At 52.4% G+C, this 24134-nt stretch overlaps 1 non-coding gene across 1 annotated transcript; it reads left to right on the top strand.

Moving 5' to 3' along the window:
• The first annotated feature begins 17434 nt into the window (after positions 1 to 17434).
• TRNAC-GCA (transfer RNA cysteine (anticodon GCA)) lies at positions 17435 to 17516 on the top strand. Its single transcript has one exon. It is a non-coding gene; the product is annotated as a tRNA-Cys (tRNA).
• The last annotated feature ends 6618 nt before the right edge of the window (positions 17517 to 24134 follow it).

Below are 24134 nucleotides of genomic sequence, written 5' to 3'. Positions count from 1 at the left end.
CTATAAATCTCCTAAGCCCTCTGGAACCCTTCCAGTCTGAACGTAGGTATCTGTGACCCCCAGAAATCCCCGAATACCCCAGGAACCCCTACAGCCTGGACTTAGGTATCTGTGACTCCAACGAACCTCCTAAACCACCCAGGACCCCTTCAGCTAGGACGTAGGCATCTGTTCCCCCCTCAACCCCCAATCCCCTCGGGACCCCTAGACCCTGGACGTAGGTATCTGTGTCCGCCCCGATTCTCTAAGCACCCCCATTACCCCTTTAGCCTGGACGTAGGTATCTGTACTCCCACAAACCCCCTAAACGTCCCAGCGACCCCTTCAGCCTGGAAGTCCCTATCTGTGACACCCACGAACCTCTAACCTCCCAGGGATCCCTACAGCCTGGACACAGGTGTCTGAGCACCCCACAAACCCCCTAAGCTCCTCGGGACACATCCAGCCTGGATGTATCTGAGCCCCCAGTGAACCGCCTCATCTCCTCGGGACACCGACAGCCTGTACCTAGGTATCTGTGCCCCCCACAAACCCCCTATAACCCCCAGGACCCATCCAGACTAGATGTAGGTATTTGCAACCCCACAGCCTCCCTGGGACTCCTACAGCCTGGAGGTTTGTATCTGTGCCCCTCATGGAACCCCAACCCCCCCTGTCCCCTCCAGACTGGACATAAGTATCTGTGCACCCCACGAACCCATAAGCACCTGTAGGGACGCCTACAGCATGGACTTAGGTATCTGGGGCCCCCCAAAACCCCCTAAGCCCACCAGGGACCCCTATAGCCTAGAGATAAGCATTTGTGCTCCCTGAACCCCATAAGCCCCCCCTGGACCCATCCAGTCTGGACTTAGGTATCTGTGCCCCACATGAACCCGCTAAGCCCCCCAGGGACCCTCCAGCCTGGATGGAAGTATCTGTTCCCCCACAACCCCTAAGTGCCGAGAAACCCCTCCAGCCTGGAGGTAGTTATCTGTGCCCACCAGAAACCGCTTTAGCCCCCCCCAGGGACCACTCCAGCCTGGATGCAGATATCTGTGCCCAACACAAATGGCGTAAGCCCCCCCCCGGGAACCCTCCAGCCTAAACCTAGGTATCTGTGCCCCCCCAACACACTAATTCCCCCTGGAAGACCTATTGCCTGGAAGTAGGTATCTCTGCCCCCCACAAACCCCCTAAGCCTCCCAGGGACCCCTACAGCCTAGACGTAGGTATCTCTGCCACGCAAAAAACCCCTAATCCACCCAGGGAACCCTACAGCATGGACCTAGGTATCTGTGCCACCCAAGGAACTCCCTAAACCCCCCAGGAACCACTCCAACCTGGACATAGATATCTGTGCCTCCCAAAAAACCCTAAGCCCCCCGGGACCCCTACAGTATGGAGATAGGTATCTCTGCCATCCGCAAAAACCCCTAATCCTCTCCGGAACCTCTCCAGCCTGGATGTACATATCTGTGCCCCTCCCCACAAACCACCTAAGCCCCCCGGGACCCCTCCAGCCTGGATGTAGGTATCTGTGCCCCCCCAAAGCCCTAAGCCCCCCCAGAATGCCTATAGCCTGGACGTAGGTATCTGTGTCTCCTACAGTACCACCAAGCCCCCTCCCCGGGACCCCTCCAGGACATACATAGGTATCTGTGCCCCTCACCAAGTCCCTATACCCCCAGGGATCACTGTGCTCACCACAACCCCCTAAGCGTCCAGGGACCCCTTCAGCCTGGACGTAGATATTGCTGTCCTCCAGGAAGCCTTTAATCCCCACCAGGACCTCTACAGCCTTGACGCAAGTACCTATGCCCCTCACAACCCCCCTAACTCTCCGAGGGTCCCGCCCATACTGGATGTAGATATCTGTGACCCTACGAACCCCCGTAAGCCCTCGAGGTATCTCTACAGCCTCCACGTAGGTGCGATGCTCTGTACATTACCCTGCGTGACCACACGGTGTCACTGTTGCTCCATGCAGGAAATGCTCTGTGCATTACCCTGTGTGGCCACACGGTGTCACTGTTGCTCCATGCGGGGAAATGCTCTGTGCATTACCCTGCGTGACCACATGGTGTCACTGTTGCTCCATGCGGGGAAATGCTCTGTGTATTACCCTCTGTGGCCACACGGTGTCACTGTTGCTCCATGCAGGGAAATGCTCTGTGCATTACCCTGCGTGGCCACACGATGCCACTGTTGCTCCATGCAGGAAATGTTCTGTGTATTAGCCTGCGTGGCCACACGGTGCCACTGTTGCTCCATGCGTGGAAATGCTCTGTGCATTACCCTGTGTGGCCACACGGTGTCACTGTTGCTCCATACAGGAAATGATCTGTGTATTACCCTGCATGGCCACACGGTGTCACTCTTGCTCCATGCAGGAAATGTTCTGTGCATTACCCTGTGTCGCCACATGGTGTCACTGTTGCTCCACGGGGGAAATGCTCTTGGCATTACCCTGCATGGCCGCACAGTGTTACTGTTGCTCCATGCGCGAAATGCTCTGGGCATTACTGTGATGGAGTGGGGACTGTCTGTGTGGGGGATGGGAGAGCAGCTGGTGACTTTAGGTGAGGGACAGGACCTAAGCCTGTAACTTAAGCTAGGCAGCGGGGAGGGGGTCAGCACCTTTGCCCAGGAAGCTGAATAAAGGAAGGGGCTGGCTGGAGGGAGTTAGTTCAGTTTTGGTTTGGAGCTGGGTTGTTGGAATTCAGGGAATCCCAAACTGGGAACTAAGCTTCCTGAACCCCCAGAAGGACTCGATTGAGGGGTCCTGATTTTGCCCAAAAGCCCTGCTGTATCCTTCGTTCCTGTTGGCCAAAGAAACCTTCTGTTTTACTGGCTGGCTGAGTCACTGTGTGTCCCAGGAAGAGGGGTGCATGGCCAGATTCCACCACACTATGTGACACCCCCTAAGTCCCTCTGGGACCCCTGCAGCCTGGACGTAGGTATCTGTGCCCCCCACCAAACTCCTGAGCCCCCCCCGACCCCCTACAGCCTGGACCTAGATATCTGTGCCCCCCACGAACTCCCTAAGCCCCCCAGGGACCCCTTGATCATGGACGTAGGTGGAACCCTTCTGCCAGGCTGAACTGATAGCAGCAAGGACTGGGTTCAATACATAGGGGTCCCTTGCCTACAATGTAATGCAAACCAGCTCGAGCCCCCACCCAGTGACATGGGAAAATTTTACATACGCACTCCTAGGTGCCTCAAAGAGGCAATACTTCCCCTCTCGCAAGCACAGAGTCTGGGTGTAGCAGAAAATGTTTAATAACGTGAGATAAACAACATAGCATTAAATTGGGAAAACACCTCAACTAGGCCGTGTCCTTTTCCCTGGGCTCATGAGTCCAGCAATCCCCAAATCACCCCAAGGCTCCAAAGTCCAATATCTCCAACGTTTCAAGAGTCCAGCAACCCCAAAATCACCCACAGTTGCGCAACCCCAGACTTCAAGAGTCTATCTGCAGGGTTTTTCCCCCTGCCAGCCTGAGTAGAAAGGGGCACCTTATGTGGTCCACTGCTGACTGCTCTGCCTCTCCATGGGATTCTGCTTTTGCCTTCCCCACAAACTGCTCAGCTCGGTCCACCAGCTGCTCTGCCAGCCAACCTGTGTTCTGCTCCAGCTATCCCCCAAAACTGCTAGACTCATCTCACTCCGTGGGACACTCCCACAAACTGCTCCTGTCTGCCAACTACTGTGTTCTGCAATACAGTTTCAGAGTCCCCCACAAGCTAACACATCTTTTCAGTGATTTCAGCTCAAGAACCTAGAAATTCAACTTTTGAGAGAATAAAAAATCAACACTGCTATTCAACTGTTAAAAGAAAAAAAGTGCAATTGGTGACTCTAGCTCACCCAAGGAGCCCACTCCCTTGTCTAATGAGTGCCACTCAACTGATGGTGAGAATCCCTGTCTCAAAGCTGTTTCACAGTTCCTCATCCACACAATCAGGGTGACAACACTCCACATCTCACACCCCAACAACAAATAAACTGGGGATACCATAGCTGCCAAAGTAACCATCCCAGGCTGCCGTGGCCGTGTCACGCACGGTGAGTGTGTCTATGCAAACATGATCAGACCCTGAAATCCTTTTCCACACTTGCCATAATTCACCACCAGATGTGAGGGTAGAGTTCATCCTGCTTCTGCTTACATAGGTATCTGTGCCCCCCACAACCCTCTAATCCCACCAGAACTCATCTAGCCTGGATAATGGTGTCTGTGCTCTCCACAAACCTCTAAGCCCCCCAGGGAACCCACAAGCCCAGATGTAGGCATCTGTATGCCCCACACACCCCTTAATACCCACAGGAACCTTCCAGACTGTAGGTAGGTATCTGTGACCCCTAGAGCCCCACAAAGTCCCTCGGGACCCCTACAGCATGGATGTTTGTATCTGTGACCGACAAAAACCGCCTAAGCTACCCAGGGCCACCTACCATCAGGATGTAGGTATCTGTTCCCCCCCCAAACACACCTAATCCGCCTGGAACGCCTCCAGCCTAGATGTAGGTATCTCTGACCCCACGAATCCGCTAAGACATGACAGGACTCCTCCAGCATCGACATAGGTATCTGTGCCCACACAACCCTCCTAAGACCCCCAAAACCCCTCCAGCCTAGACGCAGGTATCTGTGCCCAGCATGAACCCCCTAAGGTCCCTAGGACCCCTCTTGCCTGGATGAATGTATCTGTGCCCCTTACAAACCCCTAAGCCCCCCCCAGGATCCCTATAGACCGGACGTAGATATCGGGGCACCCTCACGAACCCACTGATCCTCCCAGCGACCCCTACAGCATGGAAGTAGGTATCTGTAACCCAAAAATCCCCAAAGCAACCCCAGGACCCCTACAGCCTCGATATAGGTATCTGTGCCCCCGCACAACTCCCTAATACCCCCAGAACTCCTCCAGCCTGGACGTAGATATTTGTGACTTCCAGGAACCCCCAAAGCCCTCCCCAGAACTTCTCCAGTCCCTACATAGGTATCTCTGCTCCCCACCAGCCTTCTAAGACCCATAGGGCCCCCACCAGCCTGGTTATAGCTATGTGTACGCCACACAAACCCCCTAAGCTCCCCAGGGCCCCCTCCAACCGGTACGTAGGTATCTGCGCAACCACAAACCCTTAAGTCCCCCAGGGACCCCTCCAGACCATACGTAGGTTTCTGTGACCCTTACCAACTCCTTAAACCCCCAGGGACCACTACAGCATGGACGTATGTATCTATGCTCACCACAACCCCCTAAGCCATCCAGGGACCTCTCCAGCCCTGACGTAGATATTTGTGCCCCTCATGAAGCCCCTAATGCCCACCAGAATGTCTCCAGCCTGGACGTAGCTATCTGTGCCCCCCATGACCCCTAAGTCCCCCAGGGATCTCTACAGCCTCTACATAGGCGTGATGCTCTGTGCATTACCCTGCATGGCCACATGTTGTCACTGTTCCTCTATGAGAGAAATGCTCTGTGCATTACTCTGCGTGGCCACATGGAATCACTGTTGCTCCATCCAGGAAATGCTCTGTGCATTTCCCTGCATGGCCACATGGTGTCACTGTTGCTCCATGCAGGAAATGCTCTGTCCATTACCTGGTGTGGTCACAAGGTGTCAATGTTGCTTCATGCGGGAAATGCTCTGTGCATTACCCTGCGTGGCCACACGGTGTCACTCTTGCTCCATGCAGGAAATGCTCTGTGCATTACCCTGTGTGGCCACATGGTGTCACTGTTGCTCCACGGGGGAAATGCTCTGGGCATTACCCTGCATGGCCACACAGTGTTACTGTTGCTCCATGCGCGAAATGCTCTGGGGATTACTGTGATGGAGTGGGGACTGTCTGTGTGGGGGATGGGAGAGCAGCGGGTGACCTTAGGTGAGGGACAGGACCTAAGCCTGTAACTTAGCTAGGCAGCGGGGAGGGGGTCAGCACCTTTGCCCAGGAAGCTGAATAAAGGAAGGGGCTGGCTGGAGGGAGTTAGTTCAGTTTTGGTTTGGAGCTGGGTTGTTGGAATTCAGGGAATCCCAAACTGGGAGCTAAGCTTCCTGAACCCCCAGAAGGACTCGATTGAGGGGTCCTGGTTGTGCCCAAAAGCCCTGCTGTATCCTTCATTCCTGTTGGCCAAAAAAACCTTCTGTTTTACTGGCTGGCTGAGTCACTGTGTGTCCCAGGAAGAGGGGTGCAGGGCCAGATTCCACAACACTACGTGACACCTCCTAAGTCCCTCTGGTACCCCTGCAGCGTGGACGTATGTATCTATGCTCACCACAACCCCCTAAGCCATCCAGGGACCTCTCCAGCCCTGACGTAGATATTTGTGCCCCTCATGAAGCCCCTAATGCCCACCAGAATGTCTCCAGCCTGGACGTAGTTATCTGTGCCCCCCACGACCCCTAAGCCCCCCAGGGATCTCTACAGCCTCTACATAGGCGTGATGCTCTGTGCATTACCCTGCATGGCCACATGTTGTCACTGTTCCTCTATGAGAGAAATGCTCTGTGCATTACCCTGCGTGGCCACATGGAATCACTGTTGCTCCATCCAGGAAATCCTCTGTGCATTTCCCTGCATGGCCACATGATGTCACTGTTGCTCCATGCAGGAAATGCTCTGTCCATTACCTGGTGTGGTCACAAGGCATCAATGTTGCTCCATGCGGGAAATGCTCTGTGCATTACCCTGCCTGGCCACACGGTGTCACTGTTGCTCCATATGGGAAATGCTCTGTGCATTACCCAGTGTGGACACACGGTGTCACTGTGGCTCCATGCGGGAAATGCTCTGGGCATTACTGTGATGGAGTAGGGACTGTCTGTGTGGGGGATGGGAGAGCAGGGGGTGACTTTAGGACCGGACACGTGCTCAGCCTGTAACCTGAGCTAGGCGCGGGGAGGGGTCAGCACCTTTGCCCGGGAAGCTGGACACAGGAAATGGCCAGCTGGAGGGAGTTGGGTTAGTTCAGTTTCGGTTTTGGTCTGGGTGGTTGGAATTCAGGGATTCCCAAACTGGGAACTAAGTTTCCTGAACCCCTAGAAGGACTTGATTGTGGGGTCCTGCTTGTGCCTCCAAGCTCTGCTGTATCCTTCGCTCCTGTTGTCCAATAAACCTTCTGTTTTACTGGCTGGCTGAGAGTCACTGTGAGTCCCAGGAAGAGGGGTGCAGGACCGGACTCCCCCACACTCCGTGACAGACTCTAAGCCCCTCCGAGACCCCTGCAGCCTGGACGTAGCTATCTGTGCCTCCCACCAAACACCTAAGACACTCAGAGATCCCTCCAGCCTGAACTTAGGTATCTGTGCCCCCCACAAACCCCCTAAGCCCCCTAAGAACCTATACAGCCAGAACATTGGTATCTGTTCCCCATATAGACTCCATAAGCCCCTTGCGACACTCCAGTGTGCACGTAGGTATATGTGCCCCTCAGAAACCCTCTAAGCCCCCGAGGAACCCCTACAGCCTGGACATAGGTATTTGCACTCCCACAATCCCCCTAACCCCCCCCTCCCGGGACATCTGCAATCTGGACGTAGATATCTGTGCCCCTCATGAAACCTCTAACCCCCCCTGGGAACGATACAGCCTGGACATACGTATCTGTGCCCACTCGAACCCCTAAAACCCACTGGTACCCCTACAGCCTGGACATCATAGGTGTCTTTGGCCCCCACAAATCCCCTAAGACTCCCAGGATGCCTCCAGCCTGGACGTAGGTATCTTTGCCCCCCTACTAATCCCCTAAGCCCCCCTGGTAACCCTACAGCCTGGATGTAGGAATATGTGCCCCCCACGAACCCTCTAAGCCCCCATGGGACCCCTAGAGCATGGAGATTGGTATCTGTGTCCCCCCCAAACTCTCTAAGCCCCCCCAGGGACCGCTATGGCCTGGACATAGGTATCTGTGCACCCCAAGGCCCCTAAGATCCCCCGGACCTCTGCAGCCTGGCTGTAGGTGTGATGGTGCTGCCCGTGGGAGCCAGCTCAGCTCACTCAATCAGAGTGAATTGCAAACAAAACAGGGCAGACAAATCCCAAACGCTGCTGGTTATTTCAATACTTAGATTTACCAAGCCAGCACAAAACAGCTTCTGTAGTACCTCACTGGTTACTTAGAAGTTTAAACCACGCAGTTCCCTTAAAGTACCCAGCCTCAGGCCTCCGTCCAGACACACCTGCTTAGATATGATGATGATTCCTGAAAATCTTACTTCATCATATAAAAGAAAAGATTCTTCCGATCCCAAAGGATCAGCCACATAACCAGGTTCAATTATAACTTAGATTTTACCTAAAATACATGCTATAGCCAATTCTTATTAACTAAGCTAAAATGTATTAGAAAAGAAAAGAGAGAGAGTGAGTGTTGGTTAAAAGATTAATAGACATATAGACTTGAATTCAATTTTTGAGGTTCAGATACAAAGTAGACATGAGCTTGTAGTTGCCAAAAGTCCTTTTAGAAATAGTCCATAGGTTATAATCCACTGTCCATATTCAGGGTGGCTCCAGTCAATGACTGGGGATCTCAATCCTTGTGGCTTAAGGTTTCCCCCTCTTGAAACCCAAAGCAGATCTGAGATGAAGAAGGATCGTGTCCCAGGTTCTTAAACATTTCCAGCAGCCTTTCAGCCTGAGAAAACAATAGGCTTAACTCTTCTTCCAAACATCCTGGCAATTAGTACATCCATCAAACAGTTCAGATACAGATTACCACAACCTTCAAAGAGACACAGACAATAATACTATTTCACTCAAGTATCATCATAAATGTTAATATTCTTTTTTTGCTCTTTGAATTAAAACTAGAGCAATAGACAAGACTTGTTTGCTGACATCACAAGACCTGAGCAAACACCTCCCCTTCTACCTCTAACACTGCAGACTTGCATTTCAAAGCTCTGTTCATTTACATATCTTGTTAACCAGTTTTTAAGGTTCACCCACGGGTCAGGTCAGTCGGTGAGGTGAGTTAATTAACTCTTTCTGGCCCTGTCACCTTTCAATGAGATATTAGATTATACTTATGTCATTGACTCTAACCCAGACGGCAAAGTTCGTTGTCTGACCGCGAGAGAGACAGGCAACACCAGCAAGGTCCGATCAAAAGCTCTTTATTGACAAGTGCACGCATCAATAGAGAGCAGCTCGTCTCCAGAGAGAACCAGCCTGCTCTTTACATCTTAGTATAAGCCTATGTAGACAGTTCCGTCGCGTCATAAATTATTCACTGGAGCAACCCACCCCCTTCTTCTAACAACTAGAAACTAGACACCTTTAGTATACATGCATGCCTAAAGTTAGAAATGTAGGGGAGTTAAAAACAAACAAAGAACAAAACCAGGGAGCGAAAACAAGGAGGCTGGGAAACTAGGACTCTTATCAGTTCTTCGAAGGAGCTGCCCGAACACAGCACATCTGGTACTATGCCAGGAATGCAGCTTCTCTCTTATCTCACTTTTTCCCAGCGCTTGTGAGACATGCTGCCGCTTCTCAGTGTTTTCCACTCAGGGATTACCCACAAACCTCTGTTAGCCTGACTTTGGTCAGGTTGGCATACCTGGTTTTGTCTGCTATATCTTTATTCAGGCCTGACAATTATAATGTCACAGTCTCGGTGAGTTGACTGCTGCAGCTCCCCGTAGACTCTGCCTGCGCCTCTCACCGAGCTGGAGTACAGCAGTCGAGGGGAGAGCACTCAATGTATTGCATCTACACTAGACGCGATATATCAACCCCCGCTGGATCGATCGCTGCCCACCGATTCGGCAGGTGGTATAGACATACCCCGAGTATCTGGTGATCGGAGCTGGACCCCCGAGGGGGACACATTGAAGGAACTCAGGGGTTAAGGTGCCTCTATTGTCACCTGTCAGGGCTGCTGTGGCTCAGAGGAGGGTGCTTGACTGCCTGGCAGGCTTAGGCGCCGCAAGCCTTGGAGGTGGGAGAAGTGAAGCGGCCATGGCGTGCTCGGGGTGCTCGTGCTCGGAGCAGGGGTGAGCTCCGGCGACGGGGGTGCCGCAGGGCAGAGCAGGAGAGTTGCCACAAGAGGGGAGCCTCAGGGTGGAGGGGGGAGCTGCCACGGGTGGGGCGCCTCAGGGCAGGGGTGCGGGGGGGGGAGGGTGCAAGGTGGAAGTTTCGCCTAGGGCATGAAACTTCCTTGCACCAGCCCTGCCCCACGCCCTGCCTGCAGCCAGCCCTGCACCCCCTGCCCTGCCCTGCCGGCAGTCAGCCTCTGTCTCCAGCCAGCCCTGCACCTTCTGCTTTGCCTGCACCAGCCGCATCCTCCCTGCCCTGTCTCCAGCCAACCCCTGATGCACCCCCCTGCCTGAAGCCATTCAGCCACGCAGCCCTTGCCCTGCCTGAAGCCAGACCCTACCTCCAGCCAACCCCACATCCACTGGTGCCCTGCACTTCCCAGGGCAGTAACCCTGCACATCTGCTTCAATGAGGGGGGCAGGGAGCAGCTGGGACACACATATGTGCACACCCTAGGGTGACCAGACAGCAAGTGTGAAAAATCGGGACGGCGTGGGGGGTAATAGGATCCTAGATAAGACCCCAAAATTCGGACTGTCCCTATAAAATTGGGACATCTGGTCACCACAGCACACCCCCAGGACTCCTGAGTTCCATTGCTGGGTTTCCTATTGGTTCCTCTGCTGGTTGTTTTCCTTTTCCTGGGGACTTTGGGCAAGTTCCTCCCCACTCTCGGGCTCTGTCCCCAGCAGTCAAATGGGGATTTCATACCTTCCCGCTATTGGAAAGTGCTGGGAGAATCCCCCAGCAAAAGCTGCTCTGACAGTGCTAAGCAGCATCTGACCATTCAAGGTCGGAGCTCACTGCCCAGGAGGAGTGCTTGGCTCTGGGGTTTCACTTCAGCCCAGTGTAGAGAGAGAGCCCTAACCATGGAGTTTGGCTCAAGAAGACCAAGTCTCCAATTTGTTAAGGGTGTTTTGAATTTCAATCCTGTGCTCCAAAGTGCTTGGTGTCAGTTGTAAACTTTAGGAGCATGCTCTCCACTCCATTTTCCAAATCATTCATGAAAATATAGAATAGTACCTGACACCGGACTGATCCCTGCCAGACCCACTAGGTTCACCCTCCCCGTTGGGCAGCTAAACATGGAGAAGGGCTCCTGGAGTCTTGGCTTTCAACCAGCTCTGCACCCACATTACACTGATTGCAGCTGGACTACATTTCCCTCGTTTGCTTCTGAGAATGTCCTATGGGACTGTGTCAAAAGCCTTAGTAACACCAAGCTAGATCCCATCTATTGTTTACTCACCTCTACCAGGCCCAGAACCCTGCCAAAGAAGGAAAGAGGATTGGTTTGGAATGATTTGTTCTTGACAATTCCACGCTCACTAGTCAGAAGAACCAAATCATCCTGTAGGTGCTGCTGACAAACTGAGTGTTTAAGAATGTATTGCAGGATCTCTCCAGCTATGGCAGTCAGGCTAGCTAGTCTGTAAGTCCCAGAGGTCTTTTTGTTCCCCTTTGAAAGATAGGTCCTGTCTTGTTCATGGATGGGAAGATGTTCTTTTTCAGAGGTCTCAGACGAGAACTGGGGCACAATACCTGGTGTGTTAAGGCAACAAAAACGGAGGCAGGAACCTCTTCTCTGCTGCTGGCAAAGAACCACAGGTACCTAAAAGATAGGGACTCACATCTTTGAATGGGCTTTAAAAAGGCAGTGGTTAATAAGTTTGGCCCCGACCATTTCTTGTTTCCACAGACTAGACATTTTAGCAAACTTTAGAATTCCTTGGTGCTAAACACTGTGAAACTCCCCTTTCTCCTTCACAGAGGGCTTTAATACCCCTTATCTCACTTGGGCTCTAAACTGCCCATAGTTCGAGAACTGTTCCTGTTCCGATTGGACAGATGGGAGAAGGGAAGTGACCTACCCAAGGCCTACACAACAAGGCGATGGCAGAGCCAGAAAGAGAAGCAACCAGTTCTGACTCCTGTTCTAACAGATGAAAACACCCCAGAGCCCAGGAATCGAGATGGTGGGAAAATTTCATTCAAACGGTTTCTGTCCGAAAATCCCATTTAGACTAAACCAGTTTGTTTCTCAAAATCATAACAAGTGGGATGAAAGATCTTTGCAAAAATATTTTGTTGCAAAACAAAAGCATCTCCTCTTTGTCAGAGTGTGTTAAATTGTCTCCTCGCACACAAAGAGGAGACACTTACATCTCAACCATTAGATAAGATGCTTCAATCTGAGCTAAGTCGTTGCTACTATTAACAATTTCAAAATAAAAAAATACAAATAAAATAGATGATTTCAGCTAATCTATTATGTCATAATCTGGGAAACTTCATATTATGCACTACTTCTAGTGACACTCCCAAATGGATCCGCATCCTTTACACACCATGAGGTAGGTAAGAGCGGATCATTATTATCCCTACTTGAAAGAGGGAGAAGCTCAGGCTGAGAAAGAAGAATTGACTTGTCTTAGGTCATACAGCCCGTCAGAGGCAGTGTTGGGAATAGGACCGAAGAGCCCTGATTTTCAAACAAACCATCGGATCTTGAATTTCAGACACTGAATGACCTGAATACTGTGCTCTCAGATGAGCTCCAGACCAACAACAGTGACAGTAATTATTCAGCAAGTATTTGAGGAGAACTGCAATGTTAGAGGGAATCATCAACTGCTCAGAGACAATTAATGCAGAGAAGCAGCAAAATTAATCAAAGATAGAACTGGTTCTGACTTATTTACTTGATCTTAAAAGAGAACAACAAGGACCTGAGTCTCCTCCCTGTCAACATCCCCCTGCTCAACCAATCAGGGTAGAGACGGAGGACGGGATTCTGAGGGTTCTCACCAGAGAGCCCAAAGGATGGCCCAGGTCACCGGTGGGGATCACTGCCCGAGCACTATTTCAGTCCCACATTTTTGGGTGGACCTTCCATAGTGGGAGCTGCAGAGGACTTCCCTGCAACACACACACACACACCTCCGTCCTGTTGTTGGGAAGGGAACAGGAGAAAGGACAAAAGAAGCAAGAGAAGAAGAGGAGGGAGGGATGGAGGAAGAGGTGAAACAAAAAGGACAAACCCTAATGTCCCCAGCGATTCTAAGGGACAAAATCCCAGGTGCGCAATAAAATTCTGCCTCCTTAAGCTCGTGTTTTCCATGCCTAGAATTCACTTGTCACCAGATAGATCAGACTGAACAGGTTTCAAACCTCCAGGAGGCTCTTACCTTCTAAACAGGGACGGCTGTTTTCTAGTAAAATCACTACAAGGGAAGGAGGAAACTCGGAAGAGGTTCCTCCTGGCGCTCACGTCCATGACCCCAAATAATCTCTCAGTCCTCAAAGAGAGACCTGGAGAAGGAAACGTGCTGAAGCAAAGCCACAGAGGTCTCTGAGGTGACGCTGGCCCCTCGCCCCTGTCCTGCCTGGCTGATGTCAGCATCTCTCTGTGAGGTCACCACCTCCCCACCACCTTTGACCAATAGTCTGAGGTCCTGCAAAAGGCCTTTGTGATGTCACTGCCACACCCCTCCCTTGCTGGGCTAATGTCCTGCCCCTGGCCAGGCACTTTGGAGGTTTGAGCTACTCCCTGTGGATCACCCCACTCAAGGAGCGTTCGTTCTAGGCAGCAAGCCGGCTAGACAGGAAAACATCAGACGCTGCTCCCAATGCTACACTCAGTTTTTCAGAAATTAGTCGACTTCATGGTCAGAAGACACCATTAGAGCATCTAACCTGCATATCACAGGCCTCCTGTATGACATAACAGCTACTTTGGGGGCAAACACATTCCAGAAAGGCATCTAGTCTTCATTAAATGACATCAGGAGATGGTGAATCCACCACTTTCCTTGGTAGCTTGCTCCTGTGGTGAATCATCCTCGCTGTTGACTATTGTGCCTCAGTTGTAATATGAATTTGTCTCTTTTCACTTTCCAGCCATTGGGTCTTGTTATGCCTTTCTCTGCTCCATTCAAGAGCCCGTAAATACCCAATCTTTTCTCTCCATTAAGGCCCTTCAACATTTCAATGAAATCACCTTTCAATCTTCTTTTGATAAGCTAAACAGGTTGAGCTCTTTCAATAGCTCACTGGAAGGCATTTTTCTCCAGCCCTCAGAACATTTGGTGGCTCTTTGCTGCCCTAGCTCCAATTTCACAACATCTTTTTCAAATGAGGATACCAGAACTGGAGGCAGTATAAAGGTTGTATAAAGGTAAAATTAAATAGGTTGCAGAGGAGTTTTTTTTAATTTCGGCTTCTGTTGCTAAAAATTTTGTCTCTCTGCGGTGAGAAAAAACACTCCCCGAATGCCAAAATTTGAGCCATGAAAAGCGGCAGTGTGAACAGCGCATCATAGGTGGAGCTGTGCTCCCGGTGACAAAACTCCTGCCCCTCATTGGAGGTAGTTTGGCTTTGTTGCCGGGGAAGCTCTCTCTCAGCGATAAGAACGGCCACACAGCGCACCTTACAATGGCATGGTTAGAGTGGCACAGCTGCACCGTGGTAAGGTGCGCGGTGTAGACACAGCCTCAGAGCTGGGGAAAGCCGACAGGCGCTGAGGAGCACAGGGTTCAGACAGAGACATCCGTTAGGAGAGGAACTATTGACAGGGATTCTCTATAGCCTAGTAAGGTGGAGAGGATGGAAGATGACAATGTACAGGTAGGTTCTGATGAGAAACAGTGAAATGAAAGAGTCTCCCTCAATTACATCATGTAATAGTAGACAGCTAAAATGGGACCCATTTTAGAAGTGCTTAAATACAAACGCTAAACGTCTAAGTACTAAGACTGGTGAATTTGAGTGCCTGGTATTGAGTGACGATATTGATAGAATAGGCATCACAGAAACCCTTGCACCCCCTCCTGCACCCACATGGGGAGACTGACCTGTGAGCATGGAGCAGCTGGCATTGCTGCCCCCCACTCCTCCCTGGAACGCTGCTCATCTGGGCACCCCTAGGGGCTGTGGGATGTGGGGGCAAGAAGTGAGATCATCCGAGCTCCCTACATCCAGGTCACTTTCCTCAGCCGGGCTGCATAGCGGGAGGGCAGAGAGCAGCAGCTTCTGATGCTCCCCTCACAGCACAGCCCAAGTGGGAAAAGTGACCAGGACGCATGGAGCACATAGGGTGGCTCCTTACTCCCCTCAAACCTCTATGGACCCATGGAGGAGCATTGTGGCAGGGGAGAGCAGTGAGCACCTTTGCACTGTCACACGGTGCCCTTTGACCCCTGGAGCCCTGGCCGGCTATCGGGGGGCACAACCCCTAAGGCCGGCCAGGCTCCCCAGAACGAGCTGCAGAAAACACAGAGACTGGCCACACACTGAGCAGTGGTAGCCTAGGCGGCTCGTAATGGAGGCTCAGGGGGGAGGGGTGTCATAACATTTTTTTCCAGATTTGGACCTTAGCGTCCAAAATATGGGTGTTAGCATGAAAACCTCCAAGCTTAGTTACCAGCTTGGACCTGGTAAAGCTGCCACCAGCCAGGGATTTATACAGTGCCTGGCTCACTGTGGTCTCCCCAAAACCTTCCCCGGGGGACCCCCAGACTCAGATGCCTTGAGTCTCACAACAAAGGGGAATAAACCATTTCCCTTCCCCCTCCTCCCCTCCAGGTGTTCCCTCCCTGGGTTCCTGGAGAGATATACAGAAGCAAGCTCCGTGAATCTAAACAGAGGGACTCCCCCCTCCCTGTTTCCAGTCCTGGAAATAGAAGTACCAAGATAGCTAATCTCTCTTCCCTCTTACCCAGAGGGTATGCAAGGTCAGGCTAGTAAATCTAACACAACGAGATTTTCCCCCTGACTTCTTCCTCCCACCAATTCCCTGGTGAGCTGCAGACTCAATTCCCTGGAGTCCCCACTAAAGAAAAAATCCAACAGGTCTTAAAAAGAAAGCTTTATATAAAAAGAAAGAAAAGGACATTAAAATGGTCTCTCTGTATTAAGGTGACAAATACAGGGTTATTTGCTTAAAAGAAAAAAATGAATAAACAGCATTATCGAAAAAGAATACAATTTAAACATTCCAGCAACTACACACATGTAAATACAAAAAAACCAATATAAACTTATTGTCTTATTATCTTTGTACTTACAACTTGGAAACAGAAGATTAGAAAGACAGGAGATAGAAAAATCACTCTCATAGCCGAGACGCCACAGACACAAGACAAAGAACAAAGAACTCACACACAAACTTCCCTCCACCCAGATTTGAAAAAGTCTTGTTTCCTGATTGGTCCTCTGGTCAGGTGTTTTAGGTTACTGGTGTTACCCCTTTATAGGTAAAAGAACATTAACCCTTAGCTATCTGTTTATGACAAGGGGGCTCAGCCTCCCCAAACCTTGCACTGCCAAGGGGACAGTGGGGCCCATGATCAGGGGCCCTGGCCAAGTTAGGTCCCCCTGGAGAAGTCTCCCCTATGTCAGCCCCAGGGCTGGAGGAGCTCCCACTCCCTGCTACAGCCCGGGGGCTGCAGCAGGGGCACAGAGCTTCTCTGGTCTCAGGGCCACAGCGGGGCAGGGGTAAAGGAGTGATAGGGTGGGGCTGGTGGGGGAAGGGGTGGAACAGAAGTGACAGTGGATGGGGCCATGGGTGGAAGGGGGTAGAGCCACAGACAGAAGGTAGGGGCATGGTTCTGGTGCTGGGGCCCCCACACTTGTTCTCCCTTTCCCGGGGGTTTGGCATCACTAGCCCCAGCTTAGCGAGTAGGGTTCAGTGGTCCCCATAATGTGGGGTGCGACTCCTAGGGGGACACAGAGGAACATTCATGGGGGCACCTCAGGACCTGAGCCAGCCCACATAGAGGGCAGGGAGGGAGCACCACTCTGCCACAGCTCTTCCCCAACCCCACCCTCAGCCTGAGACTCTGGCTCCCAGCCCGGCGTCGACCCCTTTACCCCTGTCCGCACCCCTCACCCCAGCAAGCAACAGCCCCACTCCTCCCAGCCCCGGTTCTTGACCGTGGCTTCCGAGGGGCCACAGCCATGGCTAAGAGGGCACAATGTGAAATGTTTGGGGACCACTGGTTTAGGGTGACGTCCTCAATCACTTCTCTGCAGTCCAGTAAAAGCTATTCCTCACTCACCTACCCCTCCATCAGGACGGACTAGGTATGTTCTGCTGCCCTTCACTCATACAGGAAGGAGAATAACATTTCATTCCACTCAATCCTAAAGTCATTTGTAACCCAAGACCATCCCAAACTGGTCATTTTGGGGAAGCGGCCCCATCATGCTGCATAGCTAGGCAGAGTAGGTGTGTCTATGCAAACACGGTCTGTTCCTGAAGTCATTCCCCAGCTCCTCACTAGGTGAGAGAGGGGAGCTCATTCAGACTCTGCTTTCGCTTAGTATTTAAAAACTCCTTAGTGTCTCTATCTCTGCCGCCCTTAGATTTCTGCTCCTGTCCGTTTTTTGACAGCTCAGATGAGGTGACCGAGTGGTTAAGGTGATGGACTGCAACCCCATTATGCTCTGCCTGCATGGGTTCAAATCCCATTCTCATCAGAGGCATTTAGTCTTCACCCTCCTTTATAGACAACCATCTCCCCCTTTGGTACAATAACAGATCAAACAATGTTGCTTGTGTTACCCAAAATTGGGTCAGTTAGTAAGCTTAGAGAGGACTAATAATGCCCCTCCCCACCAGAGTTTGGCAGAAAGCAGCACATTTATTAGCTTGATAGCTAAGCTCAAAAGAAAGGATGGGGGAGGGTGTCACACTCATACTCACGCTCCCAGGACAGGCCTGGCAGTGGAGATGTCAGGATCCTTTAAGGTAAGTGTCCCACAGCGCAGCGATGGACGGTGCGATGAAGATCAGTCTCCCTGAGGTGCAATAGAATGTAACACAGCGAACCACTGGCCAGATGGGCCGGGTGAAGGGCATTCACTGGAGGTACAAAGGAGAGTGGGAAAGCCACTTCACAGGCATTCAAAGCGGGAAAGGACACAAGCTGGGGGAGTTTAACAGACCTTTTGAGCATACAGGTTATACAGAGCATACAGATCACTGCTGCTCCTACAACATGATAAGTTCTCAAGCAGCATGTTTCTTACTTTGCCCATCTGTCAATTTTGATGATTATTGATGGAAATATTTTGCCATTGGGTTGTGTGTTTACACAGAAATTGACATTTACCAACAAATACACAATTCTTCCAAGCCTGCCTAGTCTGCAGTTGATGGGTTTAGAGGGACACATTCACTCTTCCAGGTCCCCATTCCAGGCCTGTGCTCTCCAGGTTGTCAACTACCCGCACTGCTGGGATCCTTCCCTCATCTCCCCCCAAACCACTGCCCCACTCCCACTTCTGGGGTCCCCTCCCTACACTGTCTAACTCCACTGCTGGCAGGATCCCTTCCTGTTCCTTTCATTTCCTGCCTCCACTCTGGGCAAAAGCTCTGCACTCTTCCCACACCAGAAGTTGAACCCAGGCCACCTGGGTGAAAACCAGGAATCCTGACCACTAGCCCATATGGGACTATTGTTGCATCTGACTAAGTGGGTATTCACCCACGACAGCTCATGCTCCAATACGTCTGTTAGTCTAGAAGGTGCCACCGGATTCTTGGCTGCTATTATTACTACAACTCAGGCCTTGGCTACACTGGAGAGTTACAGTGCAGGTGGTGGCTTTACAGCGCTGTAACTTACTCCCCGTCCACACTGGCAAGGCACATACAGCGCTGTATCTCCCTGGCTACAGTGCTGCATGTCCTCCACCTCGACGAGAGGAATAAAGAGAACAGAGCTGGTGATGCAGCGCTGGGGTGCCAGTGTAAACAGTGATTAATCTTACTACGCTGTCACTGACCTCCGGAACCTTCCCATAATGCTTTCAAGTAGAGATAACGCTCTTTGTTTTGGTGTGATGCCTCTATTTGCTTTGTTGTGAGCTGAAGGCTCCCGGAGCTGCTTATCTAAAAACCAAACACAGTTACTGTTTGCAGTGAATGAGCAGAGGCAGGGGGATCCCTTTGGAACACCCACAGCTGGTGTTTGCTTGAGGAAAGAAGCAGCCGGGTGGGCACGGGGGGGTCTGTTTTGGATCAGCGGCTTATCTGGTCTGTGAGAAAAAAAACAAAGGCGGCTATTTGCATTTAGTGAATGAGAGAGGGGTGGGGGAGCAGGCTTGAACTTCCCAGGCAGGGAGCTGACACAGTGTCAGCTCCAAAAATCCACTTGCTCTGTCTCCCCCACGCTCCGTGTCACACTCCACTCCACCCCACCCTCCTCTTTTGAAAAGCACATTGCAGCCACTTGAATGCTGGGATAGCTGCCCATAATGCATCACTCCCAACAGCGCTGCAAATGTGGCCATGACAGAGTGCTGGTAGCTGTCAGTGTGTCCACACTGCAGCGCTTTCCCTAAACAGCTGTAGGAAGACAGCTTTATCTCCCAGCGCTGGACAGCTGCAAGTGTAGCCAAACCCTCTCTAAGCCGACCCCTTATGAGAACAGCAGGGACTAGCATGACTAGATGTCCCGATTTTTGGGTCTTTTTCTTATATAGGTGCCTATTAACCCCACCCCAATCCCAATTTTTCACATTTGCTGTCGGATCACCCTAGCAGGGGTTGCACACAGGGCTGCATTAACCTTCAGGTGCTGAGGTTTCCCTCTCTCCATTCCCAGAGCCTGTGATCAGGAAACAGACATCAGGGCTCCCAGGTGCTGCACAGACCATGACTGAGATCAGACCCCATATTATGCAAGGTGCTGTACAAACCCTGGGCAACGCTGAGACACCCAGGAGGTTCCCCTCAATTTCCCTGAGCCTCTGCTGCCCAACTTCTTCTGAATCCCTCTGGCTCACCCCCCCCCCACACAAAAAACCCACCTTTCCAAACAGTCCTTCTTTCCTTGCCCCCTGATTCTGGTTTGACACCCTGGGACCATCTCCTCTCTTTGTCTCTCCCCCTCCAGGTGAAGCAGAGATGGAGGCAACTTCAGCCACTGGAGTCAGCCTCAGCGAGCACTGCAGCCGGCCCCGGGGGAGGGGGGTGTTTGCAGACACAGGAAGGGAGCAGGGGGTGCTGGGAAGAAGGCGGCAGGAGAACAAAGCTCAGAGACCCAACATGGGGAAATTCCAGGGGGCGGGGCTCTGACACATCCCAGGTGCGGGCAGCTCCTGGGGGCGGGGCTCTGGCTCAGTTCAGGGGCGGGGCAGCTCCTGGGGACGGGGCTCTGGCACAGCCCATGGGCAGGGCAGCTCCTGGGGGCGGGGCTCTGGCACATTGTGACGCGGAGCCCGGGCTGAACAGCTGCTTCCTGGTTCTCCACGTGCTGCCAGCAGCGCTGGAGCTGCCCGAGCCGCTGTTCTCAGCTGCAGCCAGGATCTGCCCCCGGCCCCGCTGGGATCCAGGTGGGGACAGAGACTGGGGCCCGGGGGTTCCCCTTGGTGTGGCTGGCGGGGGCGGGAGGGGAGAAGCCGGAGCTGCAGGGGGGGGAGGTCACTGGGGTGGGGGGGGTAGATCTGTCTCTGTGGAGCCAGGACATTCCCGGGGTTGGAGGGAGGTGAGTTAACTGGATCCTGTCCCTGTTTTTGCCACTTCCTCCCACACACACATTCTCTCAAGATTTCCCCTTTTCTCTCTCATTATCACACGTGGCTATAAAATCCAGGGAGATTCTCCTCTCCCCCCCGCCAATGATCAGCTCTCTAATTGCCTCTGATTTTCCCTTTTCTCTCCATACTTCTCAAATGTCAATTTAAAATCTCTCCCATGGGGGGTGGATTTTCCCACCCATTTTATCTGCAGTGATTTGTCCTTGTTTGGGTGGGAAATTGTTGCCCTGGGTCATTCCCCAGAACACGGCTCCCACTGGAGTGGGATGGGATGAGGTTCCCGTTCTCTGCCCGGGCAGGGAAGGGAAGGGAGGAGCACATCCCCCATGGAGACTGCCCAGACCCCACTTCCCAATTCCCCTGCGGCCCCCTTCCATTGTCCAGGGAGCCTTCCAGCTCCCCCCCGCCCTTAAATCAGCTCCTCAAAGGGCTCTGAGCTGCTCACGTGAATGGTTGCCCCGTGGCCGGGGGGGACCATCACATTCTGTTTATGTATTGGACAGTTATATAAAATCCAGTCCAACAGTCCCCCTTTTCCACTAGTTATTTAATAGCAACATCAAATCCCCTCCGATCTTGGTGGTTTTCTCTCATGTTATCAAATGTCGTTTGTGACAGGGTTCTCTCTGCGTGTCACAAAGATTGATATAAAATACCCCAAACATTTGCCCCACTTCTCTCTAGTTGTTTTATTTCTAATTGAATATGATGGGTTGTTTCCCAATGTGCTAAGATGCAGCGGCCTCTGGGGTGGATCCATGGTGGCCATTATTTGCTAGTGACAGCCCGTGGATCTTTCTTGCCCTCCAGGCCTTCCATTCTCCTGTTAAAGAAGCACTCCCCAGGCTCCCTCTGCCTGTGTGACTGGCCAGCAGGAGGTGGTGTTAACTTTCTAGGCACTTCTCACACTCTGTGAGGTAACACTTGCAGGGGCAGGGAAGGTGTCTGTGTGGGGAGATTGCAGCTGAAGGGGCATTGTGGTAGGGGGAGGCCTCTGGGTGGCTGGGCAGGGGGTACCCTAGTCAGGTTGGTGGGTTGTGGAGGTTTGGGGTTTTCGGGGGTGGTGGTTCTGATGTGCCCATCCCTGAGGCTATGGGTCCTGGAGGTGGGTATCGCTGGGGGCCTGGTGGCTGCAGAACAGTGGGGTGGGTGTCTCTTGGGGAGGCAGGACAGAGGGTTAGAGGGAGCCTGGTTCTGTGCCAGGGGCTCTGTCTGTGCTTCCCCCGCTGGTTCCTGGTTTTGTTGCCATGCCCAGTGCACAGAGCTGGGGGAGGGGATCCCTGGCACTAGGTGAGGGCATGCCAGGGAAGCAGAGTGATGGGTCGCACTGTAAAGCATCAGGGGGTCACACTGGGCAGAGGAGGGGGTCCCAGGCAAGTGTCAGGGTAGATAGTTCTGGAGGGCGGGGAAGTTCCTAGGCAGGCAGTGAGGGACTGAGTTCCCAGTGTGGGGGTGTGTCCCTTGAGGGGGTCCCTGGTTGCTGGGGGCTCTTGGTGGGGGGAACCCTTTGGGATTCCCAACCTGGCAATCATGGTATGGTGGGGGTTCTCTGGCCGGTGGGGCTTTGAGGGGTATCTGGGGTCCCTGGCCAGGGACTCTGGGGGCTGCGTCCCAGGGAATATCTGATGGGATCCTGGCTGGGGGGTGTCTGGGGCCCCTGGCTGGGGGGTCTGGGCTCTGGGTACTAGGGGGTGTCTGGGGGCTGCTGCTAACCATGATCCTTCTCTCTGGTCAACTTGTACCAGAGTCCTGGCTCCTAGTCACCAGCTCACTAAGTCCATTCCCCAGTCATGTGCCCTGTCACTGTGATAACTTTCTGTCCACTTAGCAAATACTGTTAGTGTGAAATCACAGAATTTACTTTTCTCCTCTTTTGAAAACTGCAGGAACTTTCGGTTCCGTTTGGAAAATTTTTGCCCCCAGTCCTTGTCCTAGATCTGCGGGGGTGAGGGAGGTGGGAAGGGAGTCAGCACTGCCACACGATGGTCTTTTCCACAGCGTTCTGAACTCATTCTTTCTGAAATCCGGTGTCATTGAGACCGTTGTTAATCCAGTCTCTCTCTGCTCAGGATATTGGGGTTCAGCTTCCTGGGTCAGATGCTGCAGCCTCCATTGTGATCTGGGAGACCAGGCTTGGCAGCTGCTGCTCCCCCAGGGGGGCTCTGTGCTGGGAAGTGACCTTAATTAAAGCTTCTTCTCTGCCCGGCCCAGGGGATGACTTTCTGCAGCTGGTCCTAGCCCCCTAGGGCAGTCCTGGGCCCTGTTACTACCAAATTCTGAGCCAGAGTCTCCAGGTAACTGAAAAACCTCAGGGAATGTCCTAGGGTCTGGCAAGAAAGTGACTCTGCACAAAAAACACCACCTCATTTCTCCTCCCATTAGCGGTTGCCAGGAGGAAATCCAGCCATGGGAGAGCAAAGCCCCCAGGAATGGGACTGTCCCAGCCAGAGGGGCAGGGAGAGAGGACAGAGGAAGGAGAGACTGAAAGGGGCAGTGGGAGAAATGAATGTGGGGAAGAGATTTCCAGCTCTCTAGTCCACCCAGACACATGTATTGCTGCATCCTGGGGCAGAACCACTTTCCAGTGAACAAAACAAGGATCAGACAGAGCAAAAGCCAGTTCCTGACTCCATATTCCCCCTGCTGGGGTGTGGCTGCCGTGGGGTCAGTGTCTGAGGGAATCCCCCACAGTGACTCCTTCGGTTCTGCTCTTATCTAGCCTTGTGTTCAGAGAAGGGGTGAGGGGAGAGAGAAGGGAGGTTAAAAATGTGTCTGTGGACTTAGCCTGGCAGGAGGGGCCAGGTCTAAATTGTAATAAACAGATTGAGCATTTCCCAGCATGACAGAATCTAGGGTGTCTGTCTGCAGGGAAAGGGCCTGGGGGAATTGTGATGTGAAATTAACTAAAACCGGTTCTGAAACGCCCACAACTGCCCTTCTCCCCCAGACAGGCTGCAGAATGTTTTGCTCCAGCTCATCCCAGCCTGGCGTGGGACAGGGAAGAGAAATGGCTGCAGTGGAGTCAGTCCAGGTAGAGATTATCGGGGGGTTGCTGGTGGGTTCCTGCTGGAGGAAAGGGAGAGCAAATACACCAGAGGTGGGAAGGTTTGCAGAGTCTGGTTTGGAGGTTGGAGCGGGGCAGGAAATTCACAGCGTGGGGAAAGGAGGAGGCCAGGGTGTGGCAGACCTGCTGGGAGTTATTTACTAAGTGGCCTAGATTCTAGGAACAGACCCAGGAGGTTTGGAGGTGGAAATGCCCTAATTTGTGAAGAGAGAAAATAACTCACCTACATGGAGCTAGTCAAACTGACCAGACTCCTAGTGCTGGAGCCTGACCTCATTAACCATCAGCTGCTGTGAGATATAAAGGGGACACCCATGAGTCAGGCTTATTGGAGCTGCCTCTCCCTTCATATCCCACTCCTCACAATGAGGAGGGTGTTGGGCATCCTACCAGCGAGCTCTCCCTGGACCCTGCTAGGGGCTCCATCTCCTGTATCAGTCAGTGGCTAGTAGGGGGGTGATGGATATGCTGGGAGAGATAAGGGGCTC

Source organism: Gopherus flavomarginatus, unplaced genomic scaffold (assembly GCF_025201925.1).
Source record: "Gopherus flavomarginatus isolate rGopFla2 unplaced genomic scaffold, rGopFla2.mat.asm mat_scaffold_60_arrow_ctg1, whole genome shotgun sequence".
Taxonomy (NCBI): Eukaryota; Metazoa; Chordata; order Testudines; family Testudinidae; genus Gopherus; species Gopherus flavomarginatus.
This window is presented reverse-complemented; position numbering and strand designations above follow the sequence as displayed.